The 23,281-nt window shown below is 44.9% G+C and overlaps 1 protein-coding gene across 3 annotated transcripts in view; it reads right to left on the reverse strand.

The window, feature by feature from the left end:
* TASOR2 (transcription activation suppressor family member 2) overlaps window positions 1-22,976 on the reverse strand; it is a 135,026-nt gene extending 112,050 nt beyond the window's left edge. For 2 of the 3 annotated variants that reach the window (XM_075345340.1, XM_075345338.1), the window contains exons 1-2: window positions 22,883-22,976; window positions 5,985-6,081 (exon numbers count right to left, since the gene is read on the reverse strand). The gene's annotated coding sequence lies outside the window, so the exon portion shown is untranslated. The remainder of the gene's footprint in view (window positions 1-5,984; window positions 6,082-22,882) is intronic. The other variant, XM_075345339.1, reaches the window with a different exon arrangement.
* Window positions 22,977-23,281: the final 305 nt, after the last annotated feature.

The following is a 23,281-nucleotide window of genomic DNA, read 5'->3' on the forward strand; positions in this document are numbered from 1 at the left end:
CTCCCACTCTCACTCCACTTCCTCATCTCGCCCCCTATCTGTCGGGGTCCCCCAAGGTTCAGTTCTTGGACCCATGCTGTTTTACCATCTACACCTTCGGCCTGGGACAGCACATCGAGTCCCATGTCTTTCAGTATCATCTCTACGCTGATGATACTCAGATCTACCTCTCTGGACCTGACATCACCTTCCTACTAACCAGAATCCCACAATGTCTGTCTGCTATTTCATCCTTTTTCTCTGCTCAATTCCTAAAACTGGACATGGACAAAACGGAATTCATTGTATTTCCTCCTCCTCACTCAATCCCCCCACCTGACATATCCATAAATGTCAATGGCTGCTCACTTTCCCCAGTCCCACGTGCTCGCTGCCTGGGAATAAAGGCCGTTTCACACACCCGGCTTTTCGCCGGATTGCCATATACGGCGCACTCCAGTAGTGTATACAGCACAATGGCAGCGTGGCAACTTCCGGGTCACATGACAGCATGTGACCGGAGCTTGTTGCGCTGCCATTGTACTGTATCACACAGTACTGGAGTGCGCAGTATTCGTCAATTCAGCGAAAAGCCAGATGTGTGAAACGGCCCTTACTCTAGACTCTGATCTCTCTTTCAGGCCACACATCCAAGCCCTCTTCACCTCCTGCCGCCTCCAACTCAAAATATTTCCCGGATTCGTACATTTTTCCCAAGAAGCTGCAAAAACCCTAGTACATGCCCTTATTATCTCCCGCCTGGATTATTGCAACCTCCTGCTCTGTGGCCTCCCTTCTAACAGTCTCGCACCCCTATAACCTATTCTAAACTATGCTGCCTGACTAATCCACCTGTCCCCTCGCTACTCCCCGACCTCTCCGCCAATTCCTTCACTTGATTCCCATTGCCCAACGACTCCAGTGCAAAACTCTAACCATGACCTACAAAGCCATCCACAACCTGTCTCCTCCCTACATCTGTGACCTAGTCTCCCAGTATTTACCTGCACGTAACCGTCGATCCTCATAAGATCTCCTTCTCTACGCTCCTCTCATCTCCTCTTCCCACCATCGCATCCAAGATTTCTCCCGTGCCTGCCCCATACTCTGGAATGCTCTGCTACAACATATCAGACTCTCGCCTACCTTGACAAGCTTCAAAAAGGAACCTGAAGACCCACCTCTTCCGACAAGCCTACAACTTGCCGTAACCCTCAGTCTGATACAGCACCGCACAATCAGCTCTACCCTAACCTACTGTATACTCACCCATCCCTTATAGACTGAGCCCTCGCGGGCAGGGACCTCTATCCTCATGTACCAGTCTGTGCCTTGTATTGTTTATGATTATTGTACTTGTCCCTATTATGTATACCCCTTTCACATGTAAAGCGCCATGGAATAGATGGCGCTATAATAAAATTATATTATTATTATTATTAATAAGTGACCCAACTTTACATATCAAAACAAGCAAACATAAAAAAGTACATGGTTCCACACAGCAACTCCGCACTGCACCATAGGTAGGATTTGATTTGCTTACTTTCCCAGTTTTCATAGAGAAGGCCTACATATCACAATTCACATAGTACGCTTCTATCACAGCTTGAACATATGGCAGAATGGCTTTTCTAGACTTTATAAACGCTTTACATATAGTTACTAGCACAATTGCGATTTAAAAATGTGAAAGTGTACTTGACACTTGCCCATAAGAAATGAAAAATATTTTTTTTTTTTTTTTTTTGTTTTTACAAGATCCATGCTTACATTCAAACCTTTATTACCATGTGAATTGATCAGAAATCCCTAGTTCACTTCTGCCACCTAGATTGCTCCTGTTCCATGCGGGAACAATTGGTTACTAGGGCAGAGAGGCTGCAGAGAATTCCCACTGCTGCTTTACCCATCGTCATTTGTGGCATGTGTATACTGGAAGAGAGGAGCAGTTGTGAAATGCTGTAGTCATTACAACAGCTCCTCCTTTTCCTTCCGGCAGCAGTAGATTCACTATGTTCATGATTGTGCACATTGCTTCATGTTTCTCTATTCATTGCTGTAGTAGTACGCATGTTTTGCATTGATCAGGGTTGGGTCACAGACGCGCGCTCATGAACTTCCTTTCATTTGACCTCGTTTCATAAGAACTCTGCACGTTGAAGACACAACAAGAAGCTTGTGTAGAAAACAATTTGCTACAGGTCTCAAAACACTTAGGAAATGAGAATGAAAGAAAGGTGAACTTTCAAAAAATATTATTTAACATGTGCGTTTATGCGATCAAGCAATTTTTTTTTTTTTTTAGAACATTCTATTACATTGAACCATTCCTTCTTCCTGTAAATGTATAAAACCAACAAGTGCGCGCATTGCATTTTTTTTTCCATTTTGGTTGTGTTTCAAGCTGCACTGTCATTGACAAAATGCATGCGTTTTGCTTCCCCAGCAAAGTATATCACGTCTTCAGTGCCTTTTGTGAACATTTTCTACCCATTAAAATAAATGAGGTGAGACTGCAACCAATCACAGCCACCGGGCGGGTCTATATCGTACAGTACAGACCAACGTTTTTGGATACACCCCCCCCCCCAGGCTAAAAATATCAGCCAGCAGCCGCCCGGAATTGCTGCATCTATTAAATGTGAGTGTCCCGGGACTTTACCCGGTTCATCCCGATTGCCCTGGTGCAGTGGCAAATTGGGGTAATAAGGAGTTAATGGCAGCCCACAGCAGACACCAAGTCCAAGGTTTGTGATGGCAAGCATCTATGAGACACCCCCTCATCACTAATCTGTAAGTGAACGTAAATAAACAGGAACACGGAAAAATCCTTTATTTGAAAGACAAAAAGGCCACCCTTTCACCACTTTATTTACATGAGAGAAGAAAGGATGTCCAGCTCTTCAGGCAGGGAAAACCAAGATCTTTATTTCATTATGCAGACACAACGAATGGCATGACCAGCACTACACGTTTCAGGTGAAAAACACTCACCCTTCTCTCATGATTTACAGGGCTGTGGCAGTGCCTGTCCGTGCTCCAGGACGAAACCAGGACTGAGCCTTACACGGTGAGCTGATATATTCAATTGGACTTTATTTACACCCCAAACACCCCTCCAGGCCCGAAGGAATCCACACAAGGTCCCACGACGCTTCCAGCATTGCTACATCTGACACTCACAGCGAGCGCCAAAGAACAAGACTGCCCGCTGTGAGCTCCACACAGCAACTGAAGTGAGTCGCGCGATCAGCGGTGCAGTCACTCAGGTGATTTCCGGTCACACCTGGAGTCCTTCACCTGTTACCGCAAATCAGGCTGTGACAGAGACAGAGCCGCGAGATGAGAATTAACTCGATTAAACCTTTGACGTCACAGCTGCGGGATCCCACTACTGCCTGTGTTGTGGCACTGACGTCAGAGGTTCACCCGAGTTCATTCTCATCGAGTGTCTGTCTGCTGTCAGCGGGCAGTCATGCTCTAAGGTGCTGCTGTGACAGGACAGGGATGCGGCAGAGCTGAATCGCCATGGGACCTAGTGTGGATTACGTCGGACCTGCAGAGGTGTTTAGGGGTTAATAAAGTGGTGAAAGAGGGTGGCTTTTTTGTCTTATTTCAAATCAAGGATTTTTCGGTGTTCGTGTTTATTTACTTTCCCTTACAGATTAATGGTGGGGCAGGATCTCAGACGCCTGCCATCACTAAACTAAGGACTTAGTGGCTGCTAAGGTCTAGCATTAACTTCTTATTACCTCGATTGTTACTGCACCAGGGCAATCTGGATGAGCCTGGTCCAGCGCCAGTACTAGATGTGCCACTTCTGGAGTGGCTGTGGGCTGCTATTGTTAAGCTGGAAAAGGACAAATAACGATGGGCTTTCCTACTTTAGTAATATTAGCCCCCAGTTGTCTGCTGGTGGTTTTAGAAAAATAGGGGGACCCAACGTCATTTTTTTTGTTTTTAAAAATGAATCAAATAATTAAAATTAAAAAGAAAAAGAAAAAAAAAAAAAAAGTGTGGGATCCCCTGTCTTTTTAATAACCAGGAGACAGCTGAGGGTTGCGGTCTGCAGCTGCTACTGTTCCTATGCTGGATATGAAAAATGGGGGATGCTGCAGATAGTATGGTAAATAGCAGGAATGGGGATTTTGCCCCCTTCATTACCTGAATCTTTTTTGTTTAATGGAATCTGTCCTACAATTTTACATATGGAGTGCTATGCCTATGTAAGTGCTGGTCTCTAATGAAAATGATACCTTTCGAGGAGGCAATGATGAAAAAAAAAAAATCTAAAGTAGAAACAATATGCAAATCAATCTTGAAGTGCTCTGGGGGGTGTCCAGTGCCTTATAAGAAGCTGTACAAATGAACTGACACACCCACAGTGCACTTCCAGTCTGATTAGCATATGGTTTTGCTAGATTTCTCATTAATGGCACATCCAATCTCATTTTTATTAAGGGACAAGTGTCAACACAGCTGTACCACTACTGCCATATGTCAAAGTGCTGACGGGTTCCCTTTAAAGACGCTTAAAGAAACATATAGGCATTGGGGATTATGAAATGTAACGTTTTCCACAAGTGATACCGGCTAAGAAATAATAGTCAACCATGTATTATACATATTTTTGTCATTAACATACCATGAGAATACCACCAGAAAGCGGGGCTGAGGAGCTGTAAACAGTAGAAATGTACTAACATTCACTCCAGTTGAAAAGTTAAAATATCAAAGCTTTTAATAAATTATCTTATAGCTATTCTGCAAAGTGCTGTACGCTGACCTCTAGCAGTCCGATGGACAAATGTGGAGGTGGAGAGCAGGCTATGCACAGCCCATTCTCGGCATGTGGAGGTGCATACATAGAGCGACTCCTAATGAAGTGGTCACTTTTAAAAATCACTAAAAATCCTTTAATATAATGAACAATGTAGTATAGTTAGTGAGTGAAATGCATAGTCTGTTGCATATTTACTTTCATTGCACTTGAGTTGGGGTGAATCAATTTGCATGACTGGGTTCATGGGCCACAAGAGTGTTCAGTAGCCAGTAACATTGAGAAGTGTCTCTTACGCTGGTTTCACATCAGCATTTTCCTGCCGCACTGCCAGATCCGGCCTAAGTGTATTACAGTTCAATACAGTTCACTGGCAAGCTCCGGGCACATGCGGTCATGTGACAGCATGTGACCGGGGCTTCCGCACTGTCTGTGAACTGTACTGTACTTGTGCCGGATCTGGCAGTGCGGCAAAAAAAACGCTGATGTGAAACCAGCCTTACCTGACAGCATCCGCAGCTCTTCTGTTTTGTCAGGCCGACTAATCGAAAGAAGAGCCGCGGATGCAGTCTAGTAACAAGGCATTTCTCAGGGCTCCCATCCATTTCCACAGAATACAGACATGGACGATGAACTGGGTTGTGCAATCAATTCGCACCAACTCTAGTTTGAGCTGATCATTATACGCAGGTAATTTATAAAAAGGAGCTTAAAGGGGTTGTTCACTACTTTCACACTAATGACCTATCCTTAGGATAGGTCATCAATGTCTGATTTGCCGGGGTCAGACACCCACCGATCAGCTGGTAATGGTTCCTGAAGCAGCAGGAAACGCTCAGTTCCGGAGATGTCCCGTCTTCTGATATCTTTCTCCAATTCAAATCAATAGGGGCGGATGCGCAGTACCCGGCCAAGGCCGCTATCAGAAGACAAAGAAGGTAGCTCCAGAACTGAGCATTTCTTTCCGCCACCGACCCCGAGAACAGCTGATCAGCAGGGCTGCCGGGTGTTAGCATTGACTGACCGGCCAGTCAATGCTAGGGCTAGGACATCAATGTAAAAGCACTGGACAACCCCTTTAAGTCAGAATTCTGGCTTATGGACTTCACAGCCTTGGCAGACATAAGAATTGCTCCTTTTCTTGCTACATGTCTGGACTAATGTGTCAAAGACATTAGCAGAAATGACTATGGGTAAGAATATTAGTACCAAGACATTTTACCTGCATTACTTCAAGCACCTGAAGGCATTGGAGTCTCATACTCACAATTCATATTGTGCTTGCAGAATTCAGAGGTTTTTCACCCTCTAAGGCGTACCTGCAACACAAGATGTAATAACAGTGGTTAGGGGCACAAACATTACCGCTAGTCCTACCCTACGACTTATTCCAGCGCTAATGATTGACGCTACAGTCCAAAGCAATACATTGAGTTGTATGCAGTCAGCAGGGCTCCAAAATGTTGCAACACAGCCTAAGCCTAAATTGCTCTTGAATATTTTTCCCCAATAAAATGGGGATATAGTAATAGAAAGGAAATAACAGGCATCATACATTTTTCCAACAGAAATCATGCTAACAAGCTGAGGTTTGTATGCATGACAAGATAAAACAGGAAACAGGATGTGGGTGGTATAAATAGCCATCAGATCACAGTATAGCCACAGTACCCAGACAATCCTGACACTTCTCCAAGATGATACATTTTGCCCAGTTTTTTATGTAAAATTTAATAGGATAAAAAGTATCTGTGTTATGAGCTAGCATACAGTGAGGTGTGTGTGTGTGTGTGTGTGTGTGTGTGTGTGTGTGTGTGTGTGTGTGTTCTAACACCCATTCCCCGATACTCGCCCGTCTGAACAGGCGGCTACAATGATTATAAGCAGCCTTAAAAATAATCATTGGCAACACATAGCCCCATGTAAATTGCTAATGTGTTGCCCATGACATAATATTCCATACACACAGAACAGGATATTTTCCTCACACGTTTTGGAGAGCTGCATTTTGTATATGCATGTACTTTTGGATATTCAACATTTTTTTGCATCTTTTTTGATAATAATGGGAGCCCACTTTTTCAAATATTCTCACTTTTTTATTATGTTTTTGTTGCCATCAATTAATATGGGGAGCGAAGGGGGGGGGGGGGCAGCGGTTACATTTTTTGTAGTGACTACAAAGGACCGCTAAAATACATTTTAAATGCTGTCACCTTTCTGTAATTTTTTACACAAGTGACAGTGATTCGGACTTCACACATAGCGCCCCCATAGGTCATAAACAACCTGTGGGGCTATTTCAACATTTCCTTTTTCCGATCTTATCTGATTTCCCTGTAACAGGGTAAGTTCAGACTCCTGGCTGCATAGTGGAGCTGACTAGGTCTTCTATGACGCAGTAAATCTAGCTCCTTTCATACATCCAGTGATCACATGACCACTGGGTCCGGTGGAGGAAGTACTGTCAGTACTTCCTGTAAACGTAGCGCTTGTTCAGCGTTTTATACACAATGATCAGGATAGCTGAGGTGATAAACAATTCTCTATGGGGAGTCAGGCTGTGTCTGACAGCTGGATCCCTGTTCCTGCTTAGATTGCAGTGACATAGCCAGTTCACAGCAAACAGGCAACTAAAGAGCACCTGTTGGCAGCATTTTACTAAGTAAAGCACAAGCAGGGCCATGTTGGTGCCGTCATACTGATTAAAATAATACCTGAGGTGAAGAAATCCATTTTGTGTATTTTCTTTAATCTGCATTTGAAGTTTCCTTCTATCTATATTTTCATGCATTGGGCAGGACTGGTGAAGGGGTCTTCAGCTCTAGTCGGGCCTCTCTGCTGCCTCTGGGTGTCTTATTTAAATTTCACGATAACACCGTTGTGGGTGGTGCTTGCACAGATTGATCTCTGGCGGTCTTCAAGAAAATGATGGAGGCGGCTGCGCATACACAGATACAGATTGCTTAATGCCATCGGCGCCATTTTACTGAAGTCCACTATGAGATCAATCTGCGCACGTGCTGCCCGCAGCTAGGATGACGCCAGTGCAAAAATTTACATAAGGAAGAAGAAAGGACACACAGAGGAAGTGGAGGGGTCGGAACAGAGCTGAAGACCCTTCCACCAGTCCCCCCAACTCATGCCAGCCAAGATGCACGAAGATATGAATAGAAGAAAATTTCAAACTCGGAGTGAGGAAAATACACAGATTCCATCACTTCAGGTATCATTTTAAGCAGTATGACAGCGCCAATATAGCCCTGTCTGTGCTTTACTCAGTAAAATGCTGCTGACAGGTTCTCTAATCTATAACTTGTATTTAGCACATATATAGCCTATAGGCAATTACTGTATTTAATGTACAGGATCAGCCCATGAAAGGGGGAAATTAGTTGACTTTCCAACAGACAATGACAAACACTAGTGTATATGTACGTACCAACAATTAGATGAATTTAAAAATATTTTTTGAATAATTTTTTTGTTATAGCAGTGACCACAAAACAATAGCACATGATGTATGTAAAGCGCTGCGGAATATGTTAGCGCTATATAAAAATAGAGATTTTTTTTATTTTACAGCACTGTAGCCAATCACTGGGCTCAGCAGCTACCCCAATTTAGACTGTAGTCAGCAATGAGGCACCTTTACTTTTAGGACCTGGATGGTCTGACCCCAACTTTTCATAAAGTGAGGGCAAGCCCTATCCTAGGCCATCATTTTATGACATGGGAATCCCCCTGTAATGTAATTGCTGGAGTATTCGAACCCCACTGGTAGTATTACAACACTAATGTAGTGATGTTCCCACATAAGTGTAAATGGAAGGGTAAGTTTGCTTGGATACTGTATGCACTTAAGTAATGGACCTGTTATTAAGGCCCTGACAATCTAATTTGTAACACCAAGGGAGTCTTGTTTTCCCCTGAGTGCAATCACTGCAGTTTTTTTTTTTACTTACAACTAGGCACCGGTCATAACAAAGGAACAGTAAATAAGGTTATGTTCACACACTGCAGATTTGCTGTGGATAGTTCCACACCAAATGTTGCATGTATTCCATCCACTATGGATTCAACCAAAGAATTGACAAGCTTCTAATTTTAAAATCCACACGTCAATTTAAGTAGGCTAGATGTCTGATCCATTTTATAGAATAGAAGAAGAGTTTTGCATGCTGGACTTCCGCCCCCCTTATAAAAACCAGACCCTATAATGGTCAATGGTGCACCTCAAATCCATTTTAACATCCGATTGAACAGATAATTTACTCCATTTGTCTGTTCTTTCGCAACCTGTGTCATACATTTTCATTACAGGTCGCTGCGGTTGTATGGAATATACTCCAGCTATACTGGACAGATGTGGGCTGTGTTACACAGCTAGCATCTTTCTATAACCGCAAAGGCTGGAGGGAAATTCGATTGCAGCTGTTAACCATTAAGATGCTGCCATCAATCACTGAGCGGTATTTAAATGGCAGCCTGGGGTCAGCTGAAACTTCCATGGCTGTGATCATAATTCACATGGGAAGCTCAACCAGAGGCTGAGCATTGGTAAGCAACAATTAAAATATATGCTGCAATATTTTTGTATTGCAATATATTAGTATAAATATCAAATGATCAAACATAAATGGAAAAAAAAAAAGTTTGAAAAATATTTAGTTTTAACTTGCTCCCCTTTTCACCATACAAAAGTAAAAGATGAAAATATATATATATATATATATATATATATATATATATATATATATATATATATATATATATATATATATATATATATATATATATATAGATATCGTAAGGTCTGAAAACGTACCATCTATCAAAATATAATGTTACTTAAACAGTATGTAAAAGAAGAATAAATTGCAAAATGGTCTTTTTTTCTAGTTTGGACTTTCCTAAAAATAAATAAAAATTGGTCAAAATGAGATTTTTGGTGGCCGTAAAATGTCTTTCCTGTAGCCTTCATTGGGGGACAAAGGAACCATGGGTTACATGCAGCTACAAGGAGGCTGACACTAAGAAAACATCTTTGAAAAAAGTTCGCTCCTCACCAACAGTCTACACCTTACCGCCTGACACTCAGCTATTCAGTTAGAGCAAAACCAGCAAAAGGAGAAACCCAATAGTCCCAAGGGAAGGTGCGGTGCCCCCCAATGAAGGCTACGAGAGACTTTTTATGCATAGATGTGGACTGAACTATGTAGCGGCCCCATGGAATACAACAATAGACGCCTGGAGGTGTATGACCCAGGAAAGAGTTTACTGTGCCTGGTACGCACAGCGTAAAACAAGCTGATCTTCTACATTGGCAAATCTAAACCAGTAAACAATGGTAACCTCATAGGCGGTCCAACCTCTGCAAGAGCATACCAGGATGACCACTAAGGCATCCAAAAAGAGCTGCGAGAGAAAGGTAGAGCACAGCTCTGAATACGTCAGATTGTGTAAGGCTATGTCCGCACGTTGCTTTTTACCTGCTTTTTACCTGCTTTTTTGCTGCTTTTTCAACTGCAGCGTTTAATGCCAAAATGGTTGTGTTCTGCTATTCAAGCAAAGTCTATGGGAATTTGGGTTTCTTGTCCGCACTATGCAGTTCAAACTGCAGCCTTTTTGTTGCAGAAGTTTGGTCAAAAACTCAGCTTTGCAGTGCAAAACCCAAATGGCAAAAACAATTGACATGTGAATTGTTTTTGCCATTTGGGTTTTGCACTGCAAAGCTGAGTTTTTGACCAAAGTTCTGCAACAAAAAGGCAGCAGTTTGAACTGCATAGTGCGGACAAGAAACCCAAATTCCCATAGACTTTGCTTGAAAAGCAAAACACAACCATTTTGGCATTAAACGCTGCAGTTGAAAAAGCAGCAAAAAAGCAGGTAAAAAGCAGGTAAAAAGCAACGTGCGGACATAGCCTAAGACTTTCTCAGGGAGATGAGGAGTAGAGTCTAAAGAAAGGACAGCAATCTTCTCATTAATGTGGAACGTGGGGAATATCTAGGGAGAAATTATGGTTACGAACACAAGACCACTGTCACAGTAAAGGAGAAAGACAGGCGAGAACCACAATTCAGAGTCCCGCCTAATGAAAGTGCTTGCTAAGAGGAAAAAAAAACCACCCTGGCGGAAAGTTGGAATGGAGAGATCTTTCTGATTGACCCAAAAGTAGAGGACTGAAGAGCGGCCAAGACCAGATTGAGGTCTCCAGATCCAGGGGGGCTAATAAGGTAGCCCCAAACGCACCCTGCCTGGTCCAAACCATCGCCCAAAAGTCAGGACCCAATGGACAAGGATAGTGAAGGCAGGAATCTGTTCCTTGTGAGTCTACTATAGCTCTACAAAGAAATGCAATAAATAAAATTAAAAAAAAAAATAAAAATAAATAACCCCCCCTAAATTCCATGCCTAACAGTCCTTTGATTACATTGGACATAAACAGATCCTTAGAAAAAGGTGTATAAATTACCCCTTTGACTAGTCGATGGGGTGTTAGTTGGTCCACTTAGCATGTTATGTCCCTATTGGTGTGATATGATTACAAGAGCAGGCGTCAGTATCCTTCAATCTTGTGCATGCGTGCAGCTGATCACTCACATCAATGAGTCTCTAAAACCAGGTGTACGCGTGCCAGCTTCAGAGAGGCACACTGCACATGTCAGAAGACGGATCACATACACAGAAGAGCCAAAGAACAGTTGTCTTCTGTACATTTGGTCATGGGCAGTTTGCCTGTTTGAAGCTGGAACGTGTAAACCCGTGATACAAGTGAACAAAGCTGCGTGCATGCACAAGATTTGTAGGGCAGTGGCAATGATGGCGATTGTAAATCATGTTATTACGTCTACAGGAGCGTGATAAAATGCTAAGTTGGCTGACTAGTCTGGGGAAGCTAACGCCCCATTGAGTAGTCATAGGGTTCATTTGCATATAATAAATGGACTTTAGAAATACTTTTTCTAAAGATCTGTTTGTGTGTCCAATCTACCAAAGTGACTGTTAGTCAGGGAATTTAGATGGGTAGACACTAGTGATGGGCGAGTACTGAAGTGCTTGTTACTAGAATCGAGATGGTCAGACGCTCAGACGAGCTCAACGCGAGTAACAAGTATTATGGAAAGTCATTGGCTTGACCTGTTAGGGTCTTCGCCCACACACAGCGAGACATGAACAGAGCCTTTCCGGATGGAGGGCGGGGATTTTTTTCTTTTCGTCACACTGTCTGAGAACGTCGTTTTATCCCCCGCGAGAGCCAGAGACTGTGAACAGCTCTCCCTGGGGTGCCTGCACACATCATACAGCTAAGCAAGCCTGTGCGTTGTGCTCATTGTTTCATGGACAAAATATCCGAGCACCCGCGATAATTGGCCGAGCTTCGCGAATACTGAGGATCCCGGTGCTCGATCGAGAAACGAGCAGTGCTGATACAATACCCCAACACAAGAAAACAATTGATTGTTCTGGGGACACGGGGGACCTGACAAGTTCTCTTCAATACACCACAGATAACTTATAAATGGAAATCTACACAGCAATGCATCTTGCATTATCTTTTTTTCACCAGAGCATATATATCTTTTGTGAACAGTATAAGGTTAGCTTGTTAGGACCTGAAATAAGAGAGCGAGCACAAGCATGTAAGCAAGAGTGAGCAGACACAAACCTGGGAGTTAGATACTAGATTATTACTTAAACTAAGTGAACATGTTTTAGTATATACATTGGATATAAAGTCTTCACACCCCCATTAAATTGCCACATTTCTGACAAAAAAAAAAAAAAAAATCATACGAATCAGAAGGATTTCAGAACTTTTTCTACTTTAATGTCGCCCATATCTGTACAATTCCATTGGGTGGAAAAGAGAAAAAGTAATGTGGTTGCCTAAATATGCACAGCCTTAAACTAAAGCGGGCTTTACACGCTACGATATTTCTAGCAATTGCTAGCGATATCGTACGCAAAAGCACCCGCTCCCGTCGTGCATGCGATATCGTGTGATCGCTGCCGCAGCGAACATTATCGTTACGGCAGCGCCACACGCACTTAGCTGGTCGGCGGCGTCGCTGTGACTGCCTAACAATCCCTTCCTCAAGGGGGAGGTGCATTTGGCGTCACGGCGAAGTCACTAAACGGCCGGTTAATCAAAGCGGAGGGACGGAGAGGAGCGCCCACCTCCTTCCTTCCTCATTGCGGGCGGGACGCAGGTAAGGCGAGGTTCCTCGCTTCTGCGGTGTCACACATAGCGATGTGTGCTGCCACAGGAACGAGGAGCAACATCTATAAACAACCAGTAACAATTTTTGGTTTTAGGACGACCTCTCCATGGTGAACGATTTTCACCACTTTGGAGGACGTTTAAGGTCGCTGGTAAGTGTTACACGCTGTGATACTGTTAATGATGCCGGATGTGCGTCACTATCGACGTGACCCCTACGATAAAACATTAACGATATCGTAGCGTGTAAAGCCCCCTTTAGACTTTATTGAAGTATCCTTTAAATTTATGACAGCAGTCAGACTTTTGGGGTAGGAGACTATCTGCATGGCACATCTAGAAACGCCAATTTTTGCCTACTCTCCCTTACAGTAGTGCTCCAAGTCTGTCAGATTGCAAGGGACTCTCCAGTATACAGCCATCTTCGGGTCAGCTCACAGATTTCCCATTGCGGAAAGATGAAATTCCAATTCCTTTTTAACTGTTTAGCAGAGACCTGAAGGTTTTGATGCAAAATTGACTGATAATTGGACTGTTCATAATTCCCCCCTCCCCACACGGATCTAAAGCCCTGGAACTAGCTGCTGAATAATAGCCTCAAAGCATAATGCTGCTTCCAACATGCTTCACTGCAGGTATGATGCTCTTCTATTCCTTGCTTAACCGTCCCTTCATCTAGTAGCATACATAAACAGATCTTTAGAAAAAAATATTTCTAAAGACAGTTTATGAGATGCTAATTAGGCCTGTAACTAGTCGCAAGGGCATTGGTTCCCTGACTAGCTGGCACAAACATGCTTTACAACAGCCAGGGGGCAGCATAATACAAAGTCTAGCGTGCACATGGCTTTGCACCCCTCAGCATTGAGCTTTTCTGATGCCGGGTGTATGTGTCCTGGCTTTAAAGAGGCTCACTGCACATGATCAGAAGTTGCCCACACTTACGCTCCTGTGTGCTACACCTCCCAACACATATACACCCGACTTCAGAGTAGTGCGTGAGACCATAAGTGCGGAGAACTTCCGATCATGCGCAGTGAGCATCTCTGAAGTCGAGATGCATACACTCTGTGTTAGAGAAGATCAATGCTGAGTAGTACAAAGCCGTGCACACGTGTCTTTGTTTTGTGCTGCCAATGATGCTGGCTGTTGTAAAGCATGTCATCATGCCTACAGGTGCATGAAAACATGCTTAGTGCATATACAAGTCAGGGAGCTAACACCCCTGCGACTAGTCAGAGGCCTAATTAGCATCTGAAAAGGTCTTTAGAAATACTTTTTCCCACTGTTATGTAGTTTTATTTTCCAATAGGCAGAGTCTTCAAATTGATGTGTTAATGCCATTATATCTTGAAACGCATTAGCATCGTCCACAAAAAAAAATTATATTCTGTGGCTGCTAATGATTTGTGAATTTGAAGATACCTACAATATACTAATAAAGAAACCATAAAGAGGACCTATCACTGCCTGTGAAACTTTATGAAGCAGAAAAAAAAAACATTTCTGAAAAGAAGTATTTTTTAAGAAACGCAAAATATTCACTCTGCAAGTTTATGGGCGGGCATTGGAGTCATGTGATCGGGAGTCAGTGGAACTGAACGTGATATACTGAGAGCCGGCTTCTGACAGCTGCGGAGGCTCGTAACCAAGGTAAACAGCGGGTAACTTGCTTGGATACCCGATATTTACGTTGGTTACGAGCATCCGCAGGTGCTAGGAGCCTGCTCCCTGCACACGTAACCAAGATAAACATCGGGTAACTAAGCCCGCGGTTACCCGATGTTTACCTTGGTTACGAGCGTCCTCCGCTCTCAGTCGGGGGAGAGTGGAGAGAGAGGGAGGGAGAGAGAGACTCTGATCACACCAGGCTAGTTTCTGGACATACTCAGTAGAGCAAGCAGGCTCCTGTCTATCAGCAGGCCAGCGTTCACATGCGTTTGCATGCTGTTTAGTCAGGATCCAGCAATTCGCAGTATTTGGACGCAGCTCAAAAACGCTACAAGTAGCGTTTTTGAAAAAAGTAAAAAAAACTACAAGTCGCTGGATCCTCACTATAACGCACGCAAACGCATATTGACGCAAGTCCATTGCAAATGCATTGAAATGAAAACGCATTTGCACTGGATCCGTTTTTGCGTTAAAAAAAACGTTCATGACGCATGTTAAAAAAACGTAGTGTGAAAGCTGCCTTAAGTTGTTGAAGTTGGGTTCTCTGCTTTCTTAGTATTTCCCATCTCTGTGAAACTTCCTGTTGAGCTGGGAATTACCACTGTGTAGAAGAGAGACTATGCAGCATCTACACATATGGGAATATCGGTGCTGCATGTAGTTGTAGTGTTGAATGTGTAATGGATTTCTGTAAATGATGAAGCACAAAGGAGGAGGAGGGCAGGAGAAGCAGCAATAAAAGTAAATCAAGTCAGTCTAAACTGTATTGTAGCTGTTGGATGCTGTCTGCATCTAGTGAGAAACTTAAACCTTTCAAGCAGCTATGTCCTCGTTAAATAAGTAACCCTTTAGACACAGCAATGTCCTCCCTTAGAAGATTAACTCTGGAGAATTAGCTATATCCTATTCCATTATCTGAAATTTACAATAACCAGGATCTTGCCATTACATGGCTGATTAATAACAGTATTCTATATTTAGTCAAATTCAGGCTCCTGTTGGGACGTGAGAAAAAAAAAAAAAAAAAAAAGATTTTTCAGATTTGCTGTTTAATAGGACAGTAATAAATTACCGTATTTTTCGGACCATAAGACGCACTTTTTTTTCCCCCAAATGTTGGGGGAAAGTTGGGGGTGCGTCTTATGGTCTGACTATAGGGTTGCGGCCGGGAATGAAGGTGCTGCGGGTCATCGGGGGCACGAGCAGGCTGTAGCAGCGCCTGCTCGTGACCACGTGGGCCCGCTCATTACATATGCACGCCTATCCTCCCGCCCATTTCTCAGTGCAGAAGCCGGCGCTGACAGGTGGGCGGGAGGACGAGCGGGGACGCGCGCATAGCAAAGAGCCGGCCGCATGATCACCCCTGGCAATTACAGCCTGGAGTGATCATGTGTGGCTGTATTCACTGCCACCCGCGCGGCGGCGGCATCATCATCATCATCAGCGCGGGGTGCAGTGAATCAGTACACTCACCCGTCCCCGTGTGTGGAGCTGTCCCCCTGCAGCACACGATGTCTTCCTGTCTGTGCATATAGCAGAATGGGGGTATATGAGCAGGATGGATGGGGGGGGTATATGAAAAGGATGGGAGTATATGAGCAGGATGGATGGGGGGTATATGAACAGGATGGGGGCATATAGCAGGATGGGAGTATATGAGCAGGCAGGATGGGAGTATATGAGCAGGCAGGATGGGGGTATATGAGCAGGATGGGGGTATATGAGCAGGATGGGGGTATATGAGCAGGATGGGGGTATATGAGCAGAATGGGGGTATATGAGCAGAATGGGGGTATATGAGCAGAATGGGGGTATATGAGCAGAATGGGGGTATATGAGCAGGATGGGGGTATATGAGCAGGATGGGGGTATATGAGCAGAATGGGGGTATATGAGCAGAATGGGGGTATATGAGCAGAATGGGGGTATATGAGCAGAATGGGGGTATATGAGCAGAATGGGGGTATATGAGCAGAATGGGGGTATATGAGCAGAATGGGGGTATATGAGCAGAATGGGGGTATATGAGCAGAATGGGGGTATATGAGCAGAATGGGGGTATATGAGCAGAATGGGGGTATATGAGCAGAATGGGGGTATATGAGCAGAATGGGGGTATATGAGCAGGATGGGGGTATATGAGCAGGATGGGGGTATATGAGCAGGATGGGGGTATATGAGCAGGATGGGGGTATATGAGCAGGATGGGGGTATATGAGCAGGATGGGGGTATATGAGCAGAATGGGGGTATATGAGCAGAATGGGGGTATATGAGCAGAATGGGGGTATATGAGCAGAATGGGGGTATATGAGCAGAATGGGGGTATATGAGCAGAATGGGGGTATATGAGCAGAATGGGAGTATATGAGCAGGATGGATGGGGGGTATATGAACAGGATGGGGGCATATAGCAGGATGGGAGTATATGAGCAGGCAGGATGGGAGTATATGAGCAGGCAGGATGGGGGTATATGAGCAGGATGGGGGTATATGAGCAGGATGGGGGTATATGAGCAGGATGGGGGTATATGAGCAGAATGGGGGTATATGAGCAGAATGGGGGTATATGAGCAGAATGGGGGTATATGAGCAGAATGGGGGTATATGAGCAGAATGGGGGTATATGAGCAGGATGGGGGTATATGAGCAGGATGGGGGTATATGAGCAGGATGGGGGTATATGAGCAGAATGGGGGTATATGAGCAGAATGGGGGTATATGAGCAGGATGGGGGTATATGAGCAGGATGGGGGTATATGAGCAGGATGGGGGTATATGAGCAGGATGGGGGTATATGAGCAGGATGGGGGTATATGAGCAGGATGGGGGTATATGAGCAGGATGGGGGTATATGAGCAGGATGGGGGTATATGAGCAGGATGGGGGTATATGAGCAGGATGGGGGTATATGAGCAGGATGGGGGTATATGAGCAGGATGGGGGTATATGAGCAGGATGGGGGTATATGAGCAGGATGGGGGTATATGAGCAGGATGGGGGTATATGAGCAGGATGGGGGTATATGAGCAGGATGGGGGTATATGAGCAGGATGGGGGTATATGAGCAGGATGGGGGTATATGAGCAGGATGGGGGTATATGAGCAGGATGGGGGTATATGAGCAGGATGGGGGTATATGAGCAGGATGGGGGTATATGAGCAGGATGGGGGTATATGAGCAGGATGGGGGTATATGAGCAGGATGGGGGTATATGAGCAGGATGGGGGTATATGAGCAGGATGGGGGTATATGAGCAGGATGGGGGTATATGAGCAGGATGGGGGTATATGAGCAGGATCATATAAAAGGCAGCAGGATCATTACCAGGATGGGGTACCTTAGTAGAGAATTTGGGGACATTACCCCCATAACAGTGTCAGCAGCAGATCCTTGCCCCATATCAGTGTGTCATGACCACATTTTTTGCTTAAAGTTTTATTTTCCCATTTTCCTCCTCTAAAACCAGGGTGTGTCTCATAGTCCGGTGCGTCTTAGGCTATGTGCGCACGTTGCGTAAAAACATGCAGTTACGCTGCGCTTTGTAGCGCAGCGTAACTGCATGCGTCCTGCGGCCCCTGCACAGTCTATGGAGATTGTGCAGGGGCCGTGCGCACGTGGCGTCTAAGAGCGCAGCGCTTCGGCTACTGCCGAAGCGCTGCGCAAAAAGAAGTGACATGTCACTTCTTTCCTGCGATTTGCCGGCAGCTCCTGCTCTGTCTATGGCAGGAGCTGCAGGCAGAGCGCATGGAATCGGCGCTCACTACGGACATTTCTGCAGCGATCTAAAGCGCACATGTGCTCTTCAGATCGCTGCATAAATTTCTGCAGGGCTTGTACGCAACGTGCGCACATAGCCTTATAGTTCGAAAAATACGGTAACCACGCGTTTTTCCTCATCTCGTACCTAAACGGGAAAGTTTGTTTTAACAATTTTCAATAACGTGGGTGTGTATATCTATATATTTATACACGCTTTAAGATTACTTCGTCCAATGTGTTTTTTTGAGAAGTACGATATAATGGCTCTAACATTACAAGAGTCTGGCCATATGTGATCTGGCAGTTTAGAGCAGCCAGTATACAGTAGGTGTGGAATTTTGCACCACTCCGTTGTCCAAATTTGCTCTCTCTAGTGGACAAGCAATAATACGTTTCTTAAATATTTAAAAAATAAAAATCTTTGTGGCAGCTCTCCAATGCATGCTGGGATTTATTGAGAATAGATGATGCCACCTTTTCTCTGAGGGGTTCAGTGTGCTGTAAATACAGAGGCATAAGATACAGAAAACATGTAACAAGTCCTAAAACTAGATTCCAAATATTACATGGCTTCAATAATGTGAAACAGACTGTTTATAAAACACCAATCATTAGAAGAAATATTTATCAATTTTTATCTGGGCCTCGTATGTTTTAGTAAGAATTAGTAAACCTGCATCTTTTTCACAAAAGCAGACATTCCCCCGTGGTTTGGGAGCTCCTCCGTGCTGCACCCGACATCCCTCCCAGGTTTACAGCTGGGAGAGGCTGGCTACATCTGCTCAGTAAGGTGTGACCGGACAGGCTGAGGCAGCTTAGGAAAAAGCAACCTCGAAAACTGCACAAACGTAAAAGATTAGGAGTAAAAACTGAGGGGGACCAATTACTGCACGTTGCTAGGATGACATAAAGGGGTAATATCCATGAAGAAAGCAGCTGTCCATATACTCTATGGAAAAAGGAGCATCCGGTAGCTCAAGACCCCCTGTGATTCAGAACAGAGTCTCTCTATACATGCAGGTCACATTCTGGCAGATTTCACTTTATATGTAGTGTTAATTTGCGATCAGTTGCGATTAATTGTGGTATCTGCCTATATCACACATGCAGCAAAATTTAGTAGACTGCATCTTCGAGCCTTCCTCAAATTGGTATATTCTACAGAAAATGGTATCTGACCAAGCACCCAGTGACTGCCTGCATCATAAGGGTATGTGCGCACGTTGCGTACTAGCCGAGCACCGTAAAAGGTGCGCTTCAGAGCGCAGCTGAAAAGCTCCGTTCTGAAGCGCATGGTGCCGGCGAGAACGTGCGCTCTGCCTGCAGCTCCTGCCATAGACAGAGCAGGAGCTGCCGGCAAAGCGCACGGAAGAAGTGACATGTCACTTCTTTTTGCGCAGCGCTTCGGCAGTAGCCGAAGCGCTGCGCTCTTAAACGCCACGTGCGCACGGCCCCTGCACAATCTCCATAGACTGTGCAGGGGACGCAGGACGCATGAGCGCAGCGTAACTGCATGAATTGACGCAACGTGCGCACATTGCCTTAAAGGCCAGATTTTGCAACATAATCCCTGACAAAACCACCGACGAGCGGATAAAACATTATGTGAACGTAGCCTTAAAGGACATGCACACCATCAGGGTATTACTTACCTACATGCATGTATTTAAGGCTAAAAAGTATTTTGGTATAGGTATTTTTCATGAAAGATATTGGAGTCTTTAGCGTCTACAGTATCACAAAACAAAGCCAACTCCAAACACGCGAGGCAACTGATTGCAGGGACTGAAACCCTGATCTCTCTTCTCCTGAGCCATCTTCTAAGCTGATTTATCGCCAAATCAAAGTGGAGCAGGTCAGAAACTGACCGCCAGAAGAGAAAAAATGGTTGTCTCATCTTAAAGGGAACCTGTCACCAGTTTTTTCACTATGAAACCAAAAGTGTCACCTTCTGCAGCTCCTGGGCTGCATTCTATGAAGGTGCAACTTATGCCCTGACTCCACTTACAGACCCCAAATACAACTTTATAAAAACTGACCGTTAGGTATGCTAATGACCTGTGGGGCTCAGATGGGCGTGCTCATTTTTGTCTCCTGTGCCTCCTTGTGGCCTTCTTCACCAACCTACTTTCATGATTGACATAATGACGCCGCTGTTGTTATCATGCCCAATGCTCAGCCAAATCTTGCGTCAGTGCAGTTATTCCCTTGGCTCACGCGAGCTGATGCAGTGTTTGCGCATGCGCGAGATTATTGTCAGATACGAGGATGACACAGGGGACGCATTGCACATTGCCGTCCATAATCTTGCGCATGCGCAAACACCGCACCTGCTCGTGCGGTGAAAACCAGTGTTCACTGATTAAAAAACGAGAGAAAAAAGAAACAAAATATAAACAAATACCCCTTAGAAGGCACATAAAATATCCATCAATACAATATACCCAGCCAAATGTACTCAATTTGGGTGGGTATATTATATTGATGGATAGTTTATGTGCCCTCTAAGGGGTATTGGTTTAATTGAACTTGATAACCAAGTCTATATATATATATATATATATATATATATATATATATATATATATATATATATATATATATATATATATATATATATTGTTTCTTTTTTTCCTCTCACGTTTTATAATCAGTGAACACTGGTTTCACTTTTTATGAATGATTAAAAGTTATATTTTAGGTCTCTATGCATCAATTATGTCTATAATCTGATCCAGCTATATGCTACTGAGATTACTTTTGGACCTGTTTTGGTATTTTGCTATTACTGCATTGCAGCATAGGTATACACAGTTAAGACCACAAGCAACTAACAGTCATAACCATGGATACCTAAGATGCAATGCCCTGCACATGAGGTAAGAGGCATGGCTATATGAGGAGAACTCTACTACATTACTAATTGGAGCCAATATTATTTTTACACCTACTTCATATTGAGATAAGATTTTAAAGGGATATTCCCATCTTTAAGTTGCCATAAACGGTGTGCTTCAGCGAGACTGGTGTTTAATATGCCAGTCTTGAAGTGCACGCTACAGTAAAGCCCGCGTTACACACTACAATATATCTTACAATGTGTCGGCGGGGTCACGTCGTAAGTGACGCACATCCGGCATCGTTAGGTACATTGCAGTGTGTAACAGCTACGTGCGATTGCGATTGAACGGTAAAACGTTCATTGCACGAACGTCGTTCATTCCTCATGAATTGCACGTCAGGTTGTTCATCGTACCCGGGGTAGCACACATCGCAGTGTGTGACACCCCGGGAACGATGAACAGATCTCACCTGCGTCCCGCGGCTCCCGGCCCACAATGCGGAAGGAAGGAGGTGGGCAAGATGTTTACGTCCCGCTCATCTCCGCCCCTCCGCTTCTATTGGCCGGCTGCCGTGTGACGTCGCTGTGACGCCGAACGTCCCTCCCACTCCAGGAAGTGGACGTTCACCGCCCACAGCGAGGTCATATGGACGGGTAAGTACGTGTGACGGGGGGGGGTTACTCGTATGTGCGGCACATTCAATAAATTGAACGTGCCGCACATACGATGGGGGTTTTTACGATCGCATACGATATCATATGCTGGATCGTAAGGTGTAAAGCAGGCTTAAGAAGCGCCAAATTCACGAATCTGGCGCATCTTTCAGATGTCATGTCAGCCAGAAATGTGATCCACTCAGGGGCAGATGTACTTTTGTGGCGTCAATCATATTTGTTAGGGCACGTGTCCACGCACCATCTGAACCCCACCCCCTGATCAAAAAGTTGGCACAATTGGTCGGAAGTCGCAGAAAAGCGCCAAAGCCTCACCTCGAGAAAAACCTGTTCAGGGCCTAAATGTCTGGATCACGATAGGAGTTCAGAAGTGAACATGCAATAAGTCTCCAGCCTGGAAAAGTGGCTATTTCTACAAGGGCAGGGGGCGAGGACCAGCTGGATGGATGGGCAGCAGAGGACAGTGGACTCTGTCCAGGTCCAATCACTATGCTGCCATCACTTACTAATCCCACTCTGCTGCCATTGTGAGTGGGCAGATCGTCTGTACTGCCTGACCACGCCGGTGACGTCACAGTGACATCACTCCTCCACAAACTACGCGACTTTTTGCGTCTCCTCTGTGAATTGCTCAGCAGCTGACGGGTACTAGTTGCACTTATTCGGGGCAGACCGCCAGGAGGAGAGGGCTGCGAACGAGCCGCCGACCACAAACCCCAGCAACGGCTCTGCGGGCGCCGCACACGGACACCAACCGTGTGCCCGCACCAGTGTATGTCCGTGGGCAGCACAGCACCGGGCCGCACTGATAGCCCCCGGTAATGAGTGTACGAAAGTCATGTCGTGGGAGGAGCAGAAAACTCAGCGCCTGGATCGGGCACCGCTGCCATCGACTAAGTGAGCACGACACGTATACAGATTGGAGGCACTCGGGCCAGCGCTTACCCTCCGGGCACTTCTGCCAGCTTCAGTACACAACAACCTCCAGCAGTCAGAAAATGTCTGACGCTACACAAGCACACCGTCCTCCGAGGGGGCCTGACCTCCGGAAGTGATTGCTGCACTGAGAAAAAAAAAGAAGAGAAAGTGAAAGCTCACCCGGAAGTAGAAAGCACAACTGTCACCTCCCATCCTTCCTGTGTGCTGGGTTGAGGCTAGAATGTACATGCTCCTTCCAGGCTAGTGGGCGTGACCAGCTTCGTTGGTGGGCGTGGCGATGCTTCCCCCTGTTCACTATAATCATGAAAGGGGACACGTCGCCCCCCCTGCATCCACCCTCTCCTGGGGCTCGTACCCCCAGACCCCCGCTTCTATTATAAACAACTCCATGCCCATCTGGAGTTT

Source organism: Anomaloglossus baeobatrachus, chromosome 4, assembly GCF_048569485.1.
Source record: "Anomaloglossus baeobatrachus isolate aAnoBae1 chromosome 4, aAnoBae1.hap1, whole genome shotgun sequence".
NCBI lineage: Eukaryota > Metazoa > Chordata > Amphibia > Anura > Aromobatidae > Anomaloglossus > Anomaloglossus baeobatrachus.